The sequence below is a fragment of the Chionomys nivalis genome, chromosome 1, assembly GCF_950005125.1.
Source record: "Chionomys nivalis chromosome 1, mChiNiv1.1, whole genome shotgun sequence".
In the NCBI taxonomy this organism is placed as follows: Eukaryota; Metazoa; Chordata; class Mammalia; order Rodentia; family Cricetidae; genus Chionomys; species Chionomys nivalis.
In genome coordinates this window covers 113,918,673-113,937,264 of record NC_080086.1, presented here as the reverse complement: position 1 = coordinate 113,937,264, position 18,592 = coordinate 113,918,673, and positions in this window count along the sequence as shown.

Below are 18,592 nucleotides of genomic sequence, written 5' to 3'. Positions count from 1 at the left end.
TTTATTTATCTAATGTGTTACATTGATAAATTTTCATATACTGAACCAGCTCTGTATCTCTGGGATGAAGCCTACTTGATCATAATGGATGATTTTTTTGATGTGCTCTGTTACCGAATATGTGATCAATTTTAGAGAAGGTTCCATGAGGTGCTGAGAAAGAGGTATATAATTTTCTTGGTATGCCCTTTCTTAGGTCCCCTAAGATTTGGAGCAAGCTCTGTTGCAGGGTTCTCTCTCATCCCCTCAGCACTGGAGCAGGTTGTGTTGCAGAGTCCCAAGTACCTCACAGGGGAAAGCTATTGGCTAACTCTTACATCTTAATTTAACCCATCTCCATTAATCTGTGTATCACCATGTGTCTGTGGTTTACTAGTAAAATTATAACCTGTGTCCATCTCAGGTGGAGGATCCATGAGTTCTCTCTGGCTCTGCCCTTCTTCTTTCCAGCATACCAACTAACTTTCCCATTCTAGTTCTGTTTTTCCCTGCCATAGGCTTAAAGCAGTTTTTTATTAACCAATGAAAGCAACACATGAGCAGATAGACTTCCCATACTCTTTCAGCCAACAGTCTTTAAGATATCAGCCCACTTGGGCATGGTTTCTCATACTGTACATACACACACACATGCACACACATACACCTTCTATACATGTAATAACGCTGAGAAGCATGAAAATACTAAATAAGTAAAGAGGTCTCATTTCAATAAATAGTTTTTTTTCAATAAATAGTTTTTGAAAAAGAGGTTGTTAATATATAAAAACATTAAATTACAATCATATTATATACAATATAAATTTCATTATCATTAAAAAATCAAAGGAAAATGTAAATGTTTTTCCGGGAAAAAAAAGTATTCAATTGCTGGAAGTTTCTGTTGTCCCAAAGCTTTATTATCAACTACTTTCAAATCCCAATTAAGATCAGGTCATGAATATAATCACTCCTTTTTTCGATTTACAACAAAGTGGTCATTTATCATTAGCTATGAACTTATCATTATGTCCAAGACAAGACAGGGTAGAAAATTCTACTCTAGTGGCCATCTTTAATTTCAACATCCTAGTCTACTTGATATGCAAAGACTGTTCCCATCATGTTGCACCTGTAAAAAAAAAAACTGTAGATATTTCACACAAAATGTTTACCTTAGTAACTGAATATATATGTTCCACTTATAAAAGGAAAAGAAAAGAAGTGGTTCTTCTGAAAACAAGAATAGGACAAGTGCACATATATGAAAAGAAAACCATCCTGAATTCCTACATTTGGATCACTTTGTGTGTAACAACTGCTGAATTGCTGAAAAATAAAAAGATTCATCTAGACACAGTGAGGAAAAGCTGAGCACCAAATGTTTGAATGTGGTAATGAACTTCCAAAATGGTCTTGCTTTATTTTCTGTCTCACCTTGACAAAAAACAGAAAGCAAAATTTAGGTTGCTAGACTACAGGCTTCCAAACCATATCCCAGAGTAGAGAAAAATCATATGAATTAAATATACAATAATTAAATATAAGTTTTGAAAATAGGTAAGTGGCTAGAATAACTCAGTATTACATAGTCAGCTGATATTAAAATATACCTTAAGCAAAGAGAGATTAATCAATGGGTTGTAGTAAACAGTATCAGCTTTCATGATAACAATACCAATGATCCTGAAATCATCTAGAAATAAAAAATAAATAAATAAATAAACCAGAATTTGAATCAAAAACCTGGAAAAGTTAAAGTTGGTCTGCCTTACAATTATTTAAATTCTCAATTTAAAAATTGTCACAAGAGATTGCCTTTGGTAATCAACAGATTATTGGTTTATAAATACATATAAACTCTAAAGCTCTGCATCAGTTTATAGTCTTGTTTTTAGCAGTCTCTGGAATATGTAGATTTAGTAGTCTGAAGGAAAGATGAAAAGATCTTATGATGTTTTAATTAGATAGCATATATTTGAATTAAGTTTTTCATGTATATATTACTTGTAGAAGAACACAGCTGTTGCTCTCTATGAAGGAACAGCTGTAATGTTGTTACAATTGTCTACACCATCAAATCCCTATATATAAAAAAAGTTTGGATAAGATTATTTCTGTGCAATGCAGAGATCATAATAACAATAAAAAATAACAAGTGGTAGAAATACATACCTAACTTCTCTCTGTGAAATAATTGATTATGATGTTTAACTATCCAGTTCTGAATTTTATTTGGAAAAATATTATAGCTTAAAATTTATTTCCAATCTTTTAAAAACTCTATATAGTAAGAATAATCAAATTGGATATCGTACCTGGATTTTCATAAACTCTTTACAATTTTACCCAAATGTCCCCCTCAGTAATTTTGTCCTTATTTATATCTTCAAGCAAGATAATTTTTATGAAAATATGTGAAAGTTGAAGTAAGCTACATGACATAATAGAAGGGAGTGTCACTCACCCTGTCCATTTTGTTCATAACAGAAGTTTGTTCTAGCAGTCTTTGAGATATATGGTATAATGACCAAACCTTTTCAAATTCATCAACATTTGGATTATATTTACATATACTTTACTTTTACTCAGGTTTAAAAATTCAAGATATGTAGAACAGAAACATCAAGTTATACATTTAAAAAAGGATGTCAGGAATAATGTGTTTAAGTTGGCCAAATTATACAAAATGCATTTTTGTGGGTTGCAATTTGAATTGCCACTCATAACAGTGCCTTTGTAATCTGGACTATATCATGCTCCAACATCAAAATAAACACCATTAGTTCTTTTTTTTTTTTTTTTTTTTTTTTTTTTGGTTTTTCGAGACAGGGTTTCTCTGTGGTTTTGGAGCCTGTCCTGGAACTAGCTCTGTAGACCAGGCTGGTCTCGAACTCACAGAGATCCACCTGCCTCTGCCTCCCAAGTGCTGGGATTAAAGGCGTGCGCCACCACCGCCCGGCTACACCATTAGTTCTTAAACAGATTATGGGGTGCATGCCTTTAATCCCAGCAGTGGTGAGACTGACCAGGAAGATCTCTGAGAGGCCAGCCTTGTCTACAGTGTGAGTTCTAGAACAGTCATGGCTACACAAATAAAGCTTGTAATGAAAAACAAAGAAAAAATGGTTTTAGTTTTTTGCATATTTGTTAGTGACAACTAAGAACAACAACATATCCATAAGTTATGTTGTAAAGTAGCATAAGTTTCCATAAGTTTCACTATTTGTTCGCCATTTATTTCTTCATCTTGGTAAAAATACAATATACTATTTTCCCATGCAAATATGCTACTAAAATAATGTAAAATATCTTAAAAATATCTGCTTTGTTTCTAGTCCATAAGAAAAGTGATAAAGAAGTGAAGTGTATGAATCATGCCAATAGCCCTGCTACTTGAATAGATGAGGCTAAGGATCTTAAATATGATGCTTTCCTAGGAAATATGAGGCCATGCTGCATCATGTAGCAGGATTTTATAAAAATAAATTCAAGGTCATGGATTAGAAATTACAGATTAATTGGTTTATCAATTCTTTTCTACTAAATGCCTAAAGCCTCTCAATCTTGAAACAGCAGTAAAATATTACAAGACAAGAAAGAAAAAGTTTTCAGGAGTACTTATATTTGATAGGAAGCTTAACTCATTTAACCTCATTTAACATTGCCAGGCTTTACTATTCTCAGACCATTAGGAAGATAGTACATTTAGTTTATCACCTTAGTATTCTGAAAATAAAATGATTCTTTTAGTAGCTTAAAGTTCTTGATGAAGTTCAAAGGCAAAATAAATAAATTAAGATTCTTAACAAGGTGGGACTGAGAGCATGGACCCATCCTTCCCTTTATATTGAGTAGAAAAATAACCAAATGAGTATTGAGTCATGTCTAGGCAAGAGCAATAACATTTAATGAATAGGCCTCAGAAAAGGCCCTATCCTCCAAGATGTGCAATATGTTTTGCCTGACTGATGAAACCTAAGAAATAGCATTGGAGGTAATTAATCAGTGCTGGCTCCTCATTCCAAAGGTAGAACAGAATGAGCAATAACAGCACTGTGTAGACTAATTACTAAGAATATTAAAAAGGTAATCATGGCTTGGCTCACAGCCCAACAAAAATAAGTTAAGGAATCTAGAAAAAATTATCCCTCATTGCCTAATTATAGTCATTTCACTAAAAGCAAAGAAGTAAATAAGTATCTGTTGTGATTTGAGAGACACAGAAAAGTCACAAAATAAGCTTGATTCTAGAGTAAATAAAATTTCAATTACAATATAAGTTCTTCTTTAATGATTTTTCACAGGGGATCCATCTGTAAGATTGAATATTTACAAATGTTTATTGTTTCCATGGAGTCATTGTCAGCTAACCTGTAAATATGGATTCTCATGGCAAAAAGCCAAAAGAGCAATTGGATTTCTAGCTTATACTTTGGTGTTGCTCATTGGGGAATTGCTTAGCATATTTTAAAAATGTATGCTACAACTATGCATTCAACAATTATGCTGAATTACATACTCATCCAAATACATTGAAAAGAACTAAATAGGTGTTGTATTATCATGATTTTCAACTCTGCAACAAATAACTTAAATAAACATATGTGAAGGAAAAAGATTTATCTTCATTCTAGCTATTAGGGGCTTAATGTTTCTCTGACCCTGTCACATTAAGCCTATGATAGCACAGTAGAAGTTATGTGGCGGAAGGAATACCCACATCATGGTTGCCGTGATTCAAAAGACAGAGAGAGGTGAGGATGCAGAGCTCAGACATATATTCCAAGTGAAGGTCCCCAATAATCTAAATTCCTCCCAATAGGTTCTTCCTTTTCAAAGCAATATTGAGTAATGACCAGGCTTTATCATATGATCATTTGATGGTAAAGACGTAAATAAGAAGCACAAAAGTAAAAAGGCAAACTTCTGCTTTTATGAGACATTTTAAGAAGCACTCTGTGTGTGTGTGGGGGGGCATTTATAAATATATATATTTATAAATGCCATAGGAAATACTATTTTGCAAGCTTGTATGTGCATATGTGTTTGTGTGTGTGTGTGTGTGTGTGTTTGTATGTGGTTACTTATACACCTTGTTTAACTGGAATTACTCCACTACATAGGGAGAACATGCTCCCATAAGAACTGTAGACTCTAACAAAACATCCAGTACTAAGAAGCAGATATGTCCCTTTGAGTTGTTAATCAAGGGTTGTCTAAGAGATTCTGGAAAAGATGTAGACTGCTACCATTGGCTATAATTGGCCCCAAGAACTTGAAAGTGAGAACTTATTGGTGACACAAGACTCTTAGACACAGGATATAAAAACGTTGAACTGTAATTGACCTGGAAGTTTCTCTCGGTGTCTGTGCTTCCGGGGCTATGTTTAGGAAGTGGTCTCCTGTGTCAATGCATTCAAGCATACTTCCCACCATCTCTTCTATAAGGTTTAGTATGGCTGACTTTATGTTGAGGTCTTTTAGACTTGAGTTTGTGCATAGTGATAGACATGGATCTATTTTCATTCTTCTACATGTTGATATGCAGTTATGCTGGCAGCATTTATTGACTATACCTTCCTTTTTCCATTTTATATTTTTAGCTTCTTTGTCAACAATCAGGTGTTCGTAGGTGTGTGGATTAATATCTGGATCTTTGATTCAGTTTCATTGGTCCTTTTCTCTGTTGTTATGCCATTACCAGGCTGCTTTCAGTACTGTAGCTCTATAGTAGAATTCAAAGCCAAGGATTGTGATGTCTCCAGAAGTTGCTTTATTGTACAGGATTGTTTTGGTTACCCTGGGTTTTTTGCTTTTCCATATGAAGTTTAGTATGGTTCTTTCCATGTCAGTGAAGAATTTTGTTGGGATTCTGATGGGCATTGAATTGATTTCTTTTTGTAAGATTGTCATATTACAAATTACTATGTTAATTCTATCTACCCAAGAGCATGGGAGATCTTTCCACTTTCTGGTGTCATCTTCAATTTCTTTCTTCAGAAATTTAAATTTGTTGTCATTCAACTTGCTGTGTTACTGTTTCTTTGAGATATTTTCTGATATTTGTGGTTATTCTGAAGGGTGATGTTTCTCTGCTTTCTTTCTCGGTCCATTTATAATCTGTGTAAAGGAGGGTGACTGATTTTTTTGAGTTAAACTTGTGTCCTGCTATATTTTGAAAGTTTTTATGAGGTGTAGAGGATTCTTGGTAGAATTTTGGGGGTTGCTTACATAAACTATCATATCTTCAGCAAATAGTGAGATTTTCATTTCTTCTTTTCTGATTTGTATACCTTTGATCTCCTGTTTTTTTGTAGCTCCAGCTATGACTTAAAAAAACTATGTTGAGTGAATACGGAGAGAGTAGACAACAACCTTGTCTTGTTCTTGATTTCAGTGGGATTGCTGTGAATTTCTCTCCATTTAGTTTGATGTTGGCTGTTGGCTTGTATATTGCCTTTTTTATGCTTAGGTATGCTCCTTGTATCTTTGCTTTCTCCAAGACCTTTATCATGAAGGGATGTGTATTTTTTGAATGGTTTTTCAGCATCTAATGAGATAATCATGTGGTTTTTATTTTTCAGTTTGTTTATATGGTGAATTAAGTTGACAGAGTTTTGTATGTTGAACCATTCCAGCACCTCTGGGATAAAGCCATCTTGATCATGGTGGATGGTGGTTCTGATGTGTTCTTATGTTGGATTTGCCAGTATTTTATTGAGTATTTTAACATCAATGTTCATGAGTGAGATTGGTTTGTAATTCTTTTACTTAGCAACGTCTTTATGTGGTTTGGGCATCAGGGTAGCCTCATAAAAAGAGTTTGGCAATGTCCTTTTGTTTCTATTGTGTGCAACAATTTGAGGAGTATTGGTATTAGTTCTTAAAAATCCTGTAGAATTCTGAGCTGAAATCATCTGGTCCTAAGCTTGCTTTTTTGTTGTTGTTGTGAGACTTTTGATAAGTTTCTGTTTCTTTAACTATTATATGTCTATTTAATTTGCTTATCTGGTCTTTACTAAATGTTGGTAAGTGATATTTGTCTAGACTATTTGGACTCATCAATTTTCAATGAGCTGTGTAAGTCTTATCTTCTGAAACAGAACCTTTACATCAGTTTGGGAAGAGTAAATAGTAGTCTTGGCAAAAGCCTAGTTTGTTTATGAGTTCCCTTGGGGGCCCTTTTGTACAACTAATCCACAAATGCAAACTATTATTTTAATTGGATAATTATACCATTTATTGACTGGAGATATCCACTTAGTGCTTAATCTGCCCTGTTTCATTGTTTTTGTTTCTTTGTTTGCTGATTCTATTTTGATCATATACATAGGTGTACACATACTCGTCTACATCTTTAAGGTTTTATAGGAATACTCAATTGGCACTTAGCTTTAGTTGCCCACCTTTATTCTCCCCTGTTCTCTCATTCTTCCTATTTGATCTTCTTTTTACAGCTTTTTTCATTCATCTACAACAATCTGTTCTATCTCCCCTTTCTAGTGAGATATATTCTTCATCTAGTCACTAAATCCATGCATAATCTCCTTTCTTATATAGATATTTTCATGATCTTTGAAGATTTAACAGCTAATATCCACATATAAGCAAAATTATACCACATTTTTCCTTTCAGTTAGGAGTTACTTCACTTGGGATATTGTTTTCTAGCTCCATAAATTTGCTTGCAAATTTATAATTTCATTTTTTAACAGATGAAAAATAGTCAATTGTCTATGTGTACGACATTTTCTATACTGTTTATTTTTGGAAGGATGTTTATGTTGTTTCCAAATTCTGAGTATTATAAATAGGCAGGAATGACCATGGTTGAACATGTTTTTCTGTATTAGGATAAAGAATCCTTTGAGTATATTTTCATAAATATTTGGATCTAGAGGTTGATTTTTTGACAATTTCCAGAGGAACTGTCAAATTGATTTTCATAGTGTTTGTAGAACTATGCTCTCCCTCCAGTAAAAGATAAATGTTTCCTTTACTACACATTTGCTAGCTGTCTTTTGTTTTAATATTTTGAAATAGGAAATAGATAATAAAATCTACAAGAATCAGCAATAACATTCGTGGAAAGCAAGCAGAATGTGTTTTCTATGTTTACTGCAACCATATGCAAAATTTCTAATTTTAAGTACATGTTAATAACTAAGGAAAACGATAACTATATATTCTTTAACTCCAGAAAAGATACCAGAAGGATATAATATTACCAAGTAAACAGGAAGTGCATTATGAGCAACTTAAAAAAACTATGATTTATAGAGACATTTCACTGCCTGTATACCCAAAGTTCTTTTGTACCATTGGGGTATCCATCTTTGGACTACAGGCCCATTATATTCAGCAAACTTTTCCATGAAGCATGAAACTTCAAAGACAGTACCACCTATATTGGCAGTTTGTCTGTCACTTTTCTCTGTGTCCTGCAAAATGTCTAAGAGACACTTTCATGAAGCAGGAACCCTGAAGAATCATTTCACCTTTAGGCAAATTTAGCAGTCATTTCCTTATTGGTCTTGTATACTCAGTTTAAACAGTACAGTATCAAGGAGTCTAAGCAAGAACAGTACCATGCCCAAATAGCTAATACAACTCCACAAGCAACTACTTCCATGCCCCTCTTCCTTTTGAAGTAATTGGTATTGCCAGGAGCATATGCATCTTATTGTCATGATAAGTCCTAAATTCTTTTTTTTAATAATTTAATGATTTATTTATTTATTAAAGATTTCTGCCTTCTCCCCGCCACCGCCTCCCATTTCCCTCTCCCTCCCCCAATCAACTCCCCCTCCCTCAGCGGTCCAAAAAGCAGTCAGGGTCCCCTGCCCTGTGGGAAGTCCCACCTCCTTCCAGGTCTAATAAGATAAGCATCCAAATAGCCTAGGCTCCCACAAAGCCAGTACGTGTGGTAGGATTAGAACCCGGTGCCATTGTCCTTGACTTCTCAGCGACCCTCATTGTCCGCTATGTTCAGCGAGTTCGGTTTTATCCCATGCTTTTTTAGACCCAGTCCAACTGGCCTTGGTGAGTTCCCGATAGAACATCCCCATTGTCTCAGTGTGTGGGTGCACCCCTGGCGGTCCTGACTTCCTTGCTCATGCTCTCTCTCCTTCTGCTCCTCATTTGGACCTTGGCATTTCAGCCCAGTGCTCTAATGTGGGTCTCTGTAGGAAATTCAGGATCAACCTACCCCTGGACCCAGCAATACCACTCTTGGGAATATACCCAAGACATGCCCTATCATACAACAAAAGTATATGCTCAACTATGTTCGTAGCAGCATTGTTTGTAATAGCCAGAAACTGGAAACAACCTAGATGCCCTTCAATGGAAGAATGGATGAAGAAAGTATGGAATATATACATATTAGAGTACTACTCAGCAGTAAAAAACAATGACTTCTTGAATTTTGCATGCAAATGGACGGAAATAGAAAACACTATCCTGAGTGGGGTAAGCTAGACCCAAAAAGAGGAACATGGGATGTACTCACTCATAAGTGGTTTCTAGCCATAAATAAAGAACATTGAGCCTATAATTCATGATCCTAGAGAAGCTAAATAAGAAGGTGAACCCAAAGAAAAACATATAGTTATCCTCCTGGATATTAACCTTCATGAGGCAATGAAAGAAGTACTAAATTCTTAAAACATTTTAAATGCCATATTTTGATGATTTCTAAAAGATTTGAAGAATACCTATCTAACTAAAATATATATATGTATATCTAGAAAACTTAACTAACTTAACTTAACTACAGGCTGGACTATTATAGATGATTATCTATTATCTTATATTTTTAATTATACATTATATATTTTAAATGAGCTGGACAAACACAATACCTTAATCAAGATCAGAAATACATATACACAGTATAAAATATTGACCTTAATTTTGCATCAATAAACCAAGATCCATACCAATGCAAAGTTTTTATTTCTATAGCATGTCCCCTATAAATGTAAACAAACACTTATATTGTAAATGTAAACAATCATTTAGAGAATTTGGGCATAGTTCTCTCCAAACTGCTAACTTTTTTTGATGGGCAAAGTATTTTGGGGGGTATTCACAGTGACCTTTCAGGTGGTCTTGGTCCATCAAACTACATTAGTGTGGAAGGTATCCATAGGTTCTCATCTTCTGTGGGAGCAAAAGAAGAATCTCATTTTCAAAGCAACAAATCCTTGGACCCAAATTTTGAAAACATGATACCTTTAAAATGTCTATGATGGTTTAACTGAGCAACCCATACAATAAAATGTTTCTCTGTACTTAGCTCTTTTATAGTCAGAAAGTTAAAGAAAACATAGTATACAGAATCCAGAGTATCTGTATATATTTTGCTATTATGTGGCTTATTTTTTATCTATTACTTTTTTAACAAGTTTAATATTTATTTTATTATCTTACTCCTTTAATCTATAATTATCTGTACTCTTTTATATTACCTTTAATGTCTCTTTACTCTTTTTCTTTCCTCTCCCAAGCCTATGTACATTTTTTTAACACACTGTAATTCATTTAGAGTTTATTTTTATGTCAGAATATGTTGTATTGTGTATCTGTAATTTTTTTCTGTCCAGGAGCGCTTTTTAAAATGCTAAGCAGCAACTAAGGCTGCTTTGTATTTTTAGCACTGCCCAGTCCAACATGGGAAAGTGGAGAACTGTTTAGCATGAGCCATGCTCAAAGCCCCACTTTTAGGCACATAGTTCATCTATGTTGCCATTAAGCAAGTTGTAGTATTCTATTCACAAACTCCATTTAAATACTTGGCGTCCTGAAAGAGTCCGAGTTCATGCTGGCAGCATGGCCCAGGAAGCTGTCATTTCAAAACTGTGAAGATTTTTTTCTGTTACTACTGAATCAGGAAAACCTCTCTTAAAGGATTCATTATGTTAAGATATGGTTAACTCTGCTTTTTTTTGCCTAGAATTTTACAAATTCTCACAAGTTGTAAGTGGATTTTAGTTGGCCACATTGGTGCCAATTTGTAGATGGAGAGCTGCTTGATTGTTCCCAGCTGCTCAGCCATGAAATAATTACACAGAAACTGTATTAATTTTATCACTGCTTGAGCCATTAGCTCTAGCTTCTTATTGGCTAACTTTTATATGTTAATTTAAACCATTTCTATTCATTTATATTTTATAATGAGATTTGTGGCCTACCTGAAAGATACTGGTTGGCATTGTGTCTTTCTTCTTTGGTGCTCCCATGGCTCTCTATAAACTCTGCCTTCTTTCTCCTAGCATTCAGTTTAGTTTTCCTTGAGTACTTCCGTTCTGCCCTACTCTGCTATAGGCTTAAAGCAGTTTCTTTATTCACCAATGGTATTCATACCATACAGAGGAGAATCCCACATCAAATTTCCCTTTCTTTTCTTTTTCCAAAGAGATTGCTGAGCCTTCCTAATTTCCACTCCAACACTCAATCCTATAAAAATTATAATCAACCCCTAATTGATGTCCCTAACCTTAAGCATAATCGTTGTTGGGAGAAGGGAGAATTACTTTCAGCTATCATGGGAACAATGCTCTGTCTTCAGGACTCTGTGAAAGTAAAATGATGATTGAGTTTTAAGATTTAGGTATGGTATAATTGCAAATAGTATCTGAGTACTCAGTAGGATTTTTCTGAGATTCCAGTTTAAAGTTCTGGCCAGAATGTTATAAAAGGTACACCATTTCAGCTAACAACATTGTAACCATCTTAAACAGGTGGTACCCAAAACTAGTCTTATAGTAGCACTATCAGCCTCAGCACTTCATATCAACCAGGTGAAGTTGTTGTTGTGGGGCCCCTGCTTTTTCTTGGAAACTTCAAAGATTACTGCAGGAAAATTCATTGTTCTTAATGGAAAACTTAAACATTATTTATATAAACATATATCCAATGAAAGGTATGATAAAGATAAAAATATGTATGGAGAAAAGTAATTTTTTCCTAAATTCTTTCTTCTTTCTGTCCCATAGGAGATGTCTCTTAACATTTCATGCGACAGAAACTCTGAATTTTTCTTCTTGCAACATGCTTGGATATAGAGATGGATAGAGCCATCATCCACATTCAAAGCCAGTCTTAATTTTTAAGTGCTTCATGACTATTATTCTAGTGGGCAGAATATATATTTTTTCAATATTTTTTACCCTCAGATAACCTGTCCTCAAAAGTCATAATTCTCTTTACTTGGTGATCCTATCTGAATCATTATCTTTTCCTCTTTAGGAATCCAAATGTCTACCATCTCTTGACTTTTTAAAGTTGAGTGTTTTCCTACAAATACAAGAAGAGAAACCTTCCCCAACCCTTATGAAGTTTCCTTAACACCATATGGTTGTCACCTCTGTGGATGAGCTGCTAATTCTTTTTCTTAAGAGATTTCTTTTTCAAACCAAATCTTTATTAATTTTGATCTTATCTATTGCTTTTCTTGTCCTGTAGCAGCAAGAGCAAAACCCCTTCTACAATGTAGCACATCTCCTGGTTTCCATTGTGAGGTCAACACATCATTGAAATACACTGGCTGATTTAATTCAGAAGTGTTTTCTGTTATCCAATGTCTTTCTGTTGCTGCTATTCCTTTCTCGTTAGTGTCAAGAAAATTCAAGTTTAATAAATCATTATGCAGTCTATTTCTGGGTGTATTTTCCACCCCTTTCTGTTTATTTATCATATTCTTTATAGTTTAATTTGATCTTTCTATAACTGGTTGCATTTTAGAATTGCATGGTATACCTGTAATATCATTTATATTATAATGAGTAAAAAACTCTCACTTTCACATCAATGTTCTTGAATGAGATTGGTCTGTAATTCTCTTTCTTAGTAATGTCTTTCTGTGGTTTGGGTATCAGGGTAATTGTAGTATCATAAAAAGGGTTTGACAAATTTTCTTTCATTTCTATTGTGTGGAATAATGTGAGCAGTATTAGTCTTAGTTCTTACTTGAAAGTTTTATAGAATTCTGAGCTAAAACTAACTGGTCCTGGGCTTTTTTTTTTGTTTTGTTTTTTGGCAGGGAGACTTTTGATGACTGTTTTTATCTCTTCAGCAGTTATAGGTCTGTTTTATTTGCTTATCTGATTTGATTTAATTTTGGTAATTGATATTTATGCAGCAAGTTTTCCATTTCTTAGAGACATATTCTGGACAGTTATCTGTCTTTATCTATGCAGGTATACCAATTATAGCCATAACTTATAATAAATGCACAATAATTGGAACAGCCTTTTCTGAGCTAAAAGCAGTTTCACATCGAAAACCTCAATAAGTGTCAATTTGTGGTGTACATATTTTAATTATCAAAAATCTGCAAAGTGGAACACATCCATCTGCCAAATTTCATTCTTTTGAGTACCCTTTGGATTACTCCCTGCAGGTATCAGTGTTTGGTTATAGAAAGTACAAGTAGGATATCTCTTTATAATCTCCTTAGCTTGTTGCCATGTAATACATGGCAACTTTTGCTATTGTCATAATATTTTTTATGTAATTGTGAAGCCTTCAGAATATTTCCAATCAGTAATCGATCAATTTCTGCATTACCTTGTGATAGAGGACCTGGCAGACCCTTACGGGACTGAGTGTAAGTTATGTATATGGCACAAAGCCTATTCATGATTATGTTTTGCACCTGTATGACTAATAAAGTCAGTTCTGCATAATCTGGTATAAATTCAATATGCAAGGCAACTCATTCTGCATATTGCAAATCAATAACTATATTGAGAATTTTTTTATATTCTTTAGTACCATGAGAATAGTATATAATTCTGCCTTTTGAGTAGGATTATAAGAGGTTTGTTCCACCTTACTTACATCTTGTGATTTGCAACATGCCCTTTCTGTTTTATTTTCATCATTATAGAATGTATGGGCTCCAGTTATTGGTGTGTCATGTACAATGTCAGGAAGTATCCAAGTAGCTCTCTTTATAAGGTTAATTATATCATTTTGGGGATGATTACTACTAATCTCTCCTAAAATTTAGCACAAGATTTTTGCCAGGGTTCATTTTCTTCCCATAATGTTTTTAATTGCAATAGTAGTAAAAGGCACTATAATATATGCTGGGTCTATACGAGCTAGTTGATAAAGTCTCAATTTTCCTTTTGTATTTAATTCAGAGGTCTTTCCCACATAAGTTTTTGACTTTTTTTTTAACTTGGTTTATTTGGTAAAAAGATCCATTCTAAGATAATATCTTCCCTTTGCATTAAATTCCTGTAGGGAAAATTCTAGAAATGCAATATGACTAACATCCAATTAAAATACAGATTCACCCTAATAACATGTGCCTCCTATAATTTTTCTTCCAAAAGAGTCTGTTCCTTTTCAGCTTCAGCTGTTAATACCCTGGGATTGTACATATCTTTATCACCATCTAAGATTTTGTTTAAATGAATTATTAGATCAGGTGTTATCCCAACAGCTACTCATAGTCTGAAAATTTCTCCTAACCATCTTTGAAAGTTTTAGGAGTCCACAACCAGTCTCTCCTAATTTATTCCTTTTGTGTTCTAATTTTCTGTGAACATATTTTATCACCTAGGTAATTGACAGAATCTCCTTTTTGTATTTTTATAGGAACATTTTGTAACTGTCATTTAAGCAAAACTGACTTTACTTCTTCAAGCATTCTTTCTAAAGCATCTGTCTGTGTTTGAATCAGATAGCAAAATGTCTTCTATGTAATGGTAAATTATAGATTTAGGAAATTGTTTATGTGTTATTTGCAATGGCTTACATAAATAATTGGCACATGGTGAGGCTATTGATCATTCCCTGTGGGAGTATGGTACACTGCTATCTTTTAATAGGCTATTAGAATTATTATAAGTAGGCATTGTGAAGGCAATTTTTTCTTTGTCCTTTTCTTATAAAGGTATCGTGAAGAAACTATCTTTTAAATCAATAACTATGAGAGGTTATCCTTTTGGTAATAGAGAAGGTAGAGGAATTTCAGATTGTAGAGGGCCCATAACTTGAATTACCTTGTTGACAGCTCTTAGCTCTTTCACCATTCTCTATTTACCAGATTTCTTTTTAGCAACAAGTACAGGAGAATTTCAAGAATTGGTTGATTCTTCAATAATGTGAGCTTCTAGTTGCTCCTATACCAGTTGTTCTAAAACCTGCAGTTTCTCTTCTGCTAAAGGCCATTGTTTAACCCATATTAGTTTCTCAGTTAACTATTTTAATGGTAGGGACTTTGGTACCTATAAAAGTTTGCTACTTGCTTTGTGTTCTTGTAAAGCACGATTGGCTGGTGACCTTTTTATATTGTACCTTGTAATATCCTTCCCAGGGACTGCAGAAATGTTAACCTGGATATTCCATTGCTACATCAGGTCGATTCCATAAATTCACTATCATATTAGCCATATATGGCCTCAGCCTCCTTCTCTGTCCTTCTAGTCCTATGCATTCAATCTATCTTATGATTTGTTTCCCTTATGATAGGGTTCCAATTCCTAGGAATTTAATCTCTGCTTCTTGAAAATCCGTTGGGATGCCAATATTCTGGAGTAATGAAACTCATATCTGCACCCAGGTTTAGCAATCTCTTAATTACAATGCTCTTTATCCTTACTTTTAGCTTTGGTCTTTGATCATTTATAGAAGTCTGCCAAAATATATGTTTCCTATTTCCTATTAGATTTTTGATGTATCCTCCATGTTTATTTTCTCATCCAGAGCATTATGGATTTTACAAAAGGAACTGGATTTTTAGAATTTTCCTGGTGAGACATACTCTCCAATGTGACTGGGAATGACTGCACCACGTTTGACTTGGGGGCCTGTGAGAGGACCCCCAAAGAGTTTTCTGATCGTATCACCATGCCTCTTCTCTCTTTTGTTGATCTGCATTCATTGATTTAATGTCAGCCTTTGCTAAACCTCCTACATAATCTAGAAATTTAATACCTTTTAATTTTGACTTTCACAGGGAAGATATTATTTCTAGGAATTCCTTGTCTACAATCCCCTTTAGGATATCCTAATATAATTAAAACATTTGGCATTTTGATGTCTTCTCATACCTTTGGAAATTGCTTCTCTTACCCAAGCCTCAGTATTATAGTCAAATATCTCAATGTTCAATGTATGAAGAATTCATTCATGCATTGTTGTTGATCTAACTTTTAATGGCCCATGTATCTTTTTGCTTTCTAAATTAGCATTTTCCAAAGCCAGAAAATCAATAAATACTCATCTAGCTTCTGGATCTGTTACTCCTCTTTGTACAGCCTTAGTTAATCTTTATAAAAAGTTACTAACAGGTTTTTTTTTCTGGACCTGTTAAACCCTCGTATATGATTCAATTTATTTTCCTAATTCTTGAATCCTGTCCCAGCCTGAATCTCTTTGCCTGCATATATTTCTAGTGATTTCATTGAAGCCCATAGCCTCTGGTCCTCATTCTGTATATGTGATTTCAAGATATGAAGTTTTTCCTTTATATATAACATCTCATCCTTGGGAATTATTTTGATAGTGTGCAGATTGCCTTTCTGCTAATAACTTTGCTGCATGTCTTGGAGTCATCTCTTGCAGACAAGCTTGGCTTGAAACTCACAGATATCTGCCTCCCTTTGCCTTCTGAGTGCTGGGATTAAAGACATGTACTACTACTTCCTGGCTCCTATCATAACTTTTCAACAAATTTTGATTGATAAACTCAAGAGTATAATTTTTTAGATAATTTCTTGGTACTTTTGACATGGATTGAATTTTGACTGTCAAATTAATGTTGTCCTTTTAATAGTATTAATTTTTCATTTAATTTTTAAATTTTTAAGTGAAATTGTTTCTTTTATTATTAAGTTTTTTAATTAAAAATTTCTGCCTCCTCCCTGCCTCCCCCCACTCCCCACACCCCACTCCCCTTCCCCTCCCTCTCCAGTCCAAAGAGCAGTCAGGGTTTCCTGCCCTGTGGGCAGTCCAAGGTCCTCCCCCCTCCATCCAGGTCTAGGAAGGTGAGCATCCAAACAGACTAGGCTCCCACAAAGCCAGTACATGCAGTAGGGTCAAAATTCAGTGCCATTGTCCTTGGCTTCTCAGCAGCCCTCATTGTCCACCATATTCAGTGTGTCTGGTTTTATCCCATGCATTTTCCGTCCCAGTCCAGCTGGCCTTGGTGATCTCCTAATAGATCAGCCCCACCATCTCAGTGGGTGGGTGCCCCCCTTGCGGTCTTGACTTCCTTGCTTTTGATGTTATTAATCCTATCATCTGGCTGTTCATTATTAGTCTGTAAAGACTGCATCATTTCTAAAACCATTTCCTTATGGAAATAATTTGAAAACTAAAACCAAATCCAGTATCCAATAAATGGATTTATCTGGAAAATCATATAAGCCATTCAGAATTTCATTCATAGTATAAGCAAAAAGATTATTAAATTCCTAGGTGGTAATATTTTCTGCAATTATATAAATTTCAAGTTCATTGATTTATTCAAATAGTTACATTTGTTTTGAGATTTCAGAAAATTGTTATAGGTATAATAAATCTTTATTGGCCAGCAAGTGTTACAATTGCAGTCATATGGTGGTGAGGGTGGCCTCAGCAGTCCAGCTCTGCTTTGATTCTGCACATTGATGCCTGGTTAGGTACTCACAAATATGTTTTGTTCTTTGCTTAAGAGCAATTAAATAAATTCCCGTACATGGAGACAGTTTTTGTTTGGATTAAGGAGCCCAGAGCCTGAGAGCAGGAAACACAAACTGGAAGTTATGCATGTACCAAAATGTTGCTAGGCAGCAGGAAAAGTGCCAGGGGGAAGCGTGCACAAGCCTGGGAATTTTCCAAGGTGCCATGTGTTTAGCTCCATTAAGGCAGGAGTTTTGCGTAATAATAATAATAATAATAATAATAATAATAATAATAATAACCAAAAAAACCCCACTTACTAGGTGAAATAAAGCCAAGTGGGCATGGTGGGAGACGTTCTGGATCATGGAACTTTTGTGCCTTTTAGGCCAGTCTACCCTGTAGGCATGGAATTGGGCTCCACATGGGCGCCAGCTGAAAATGGATGCTAAAAAGAAATCTCACACTATCTCAGAATTGAGTACAATAAGGTATATTTATTTAGGGGTAGACTCACAGATCACAGTCCTCTGTACAAGCGGGGAACAGGAACCAAATCAACAGCTGGAAGAGAGAGTAAGCAAGTGCATTACTTTGGCCAAGGAGGCTGTTATATTAAAGGCTACTGTCTGAAGGAGTTCCTACACCATAAGGTTCCTTAATATAATTTTCATCATAGTGTTTTTGTTTTATATGCATATCAATGACTAGTAATATATCTGACTTGGCATTGCATATATATACATATTATATATTTTATCTATCTATATAGAGATAATTGCATATATATATATGTGTGTGTATGTGTGTGTGTGTATGTGTGTGTGTCTTTTTGAAGTACACATTACTTGCATAATCTAGATGTCCAAGTCTTTTCAAATTTAATGAAGTAAGAGTCTCTTCAGAACTTTTCTACTACTAATTGATCATATGAGAAAGAATATTACTAAATCTAGTGAAATCTCATTATGAAAAAGAGATTTTTTTA